Below are 548 nucleotides of genomic sequence, written 5' to 3' on the forward strand. Positions count from 1 at the left end.
GTGTAGGTTTATGCTTGTTATGGACTATATTATATGTAACATACACGTATGTATTATGTTGTTATAGACTATATTATATTACTGTGACTGTAATCCAAAATTAATATTAATGTTAAAAATTTTTAGTGCATATAATATAAATTATATTAGTAAAAAATATTGGAATACAGTCATTATATATAGTCATATATATAGTCATTATAGTCAGTCATTATATATTCTTAAATACTTTAAATATATTTTATTATATACACACATATTTTATTACATTAAAACTTAAAATAATAATATTAATGTATAATTTCTTTTCATTTTTCAGGTTGCCCAAATTAATTTATAAATAAGAAGCCCACATAGTTAAATTTTATATTACAATAAATTGTTATTATTATATTAGTATTAATTCATTATTGTATTATTGTATTATTATTTACTGATAATTATTAAAACCTTTGTATTTAAATTTTATAACATTATTATAAATTATTATTATTAATATAATTATATATTAATTTAAATATAATATTATATATACATATATATATATT

This window comes from Cyphomyrmex costatus, unplaced genomic scaffold (genome assembly GCF_001594065.2).
Source record: "Cyphomyrmex costatus isolate MS0001 unplaced genomic scaffold, Ccosl1.0 scaffold1942, whole genome shotgun sequence".
Taxonomy (NCBI): domain Eukaryota; kingdom Metazoa; phylum Arthropoda; class Insecta; order Hymenoptera; family Formicidae; genus Cyphomyrmex; species Cyphomyrmex costatus.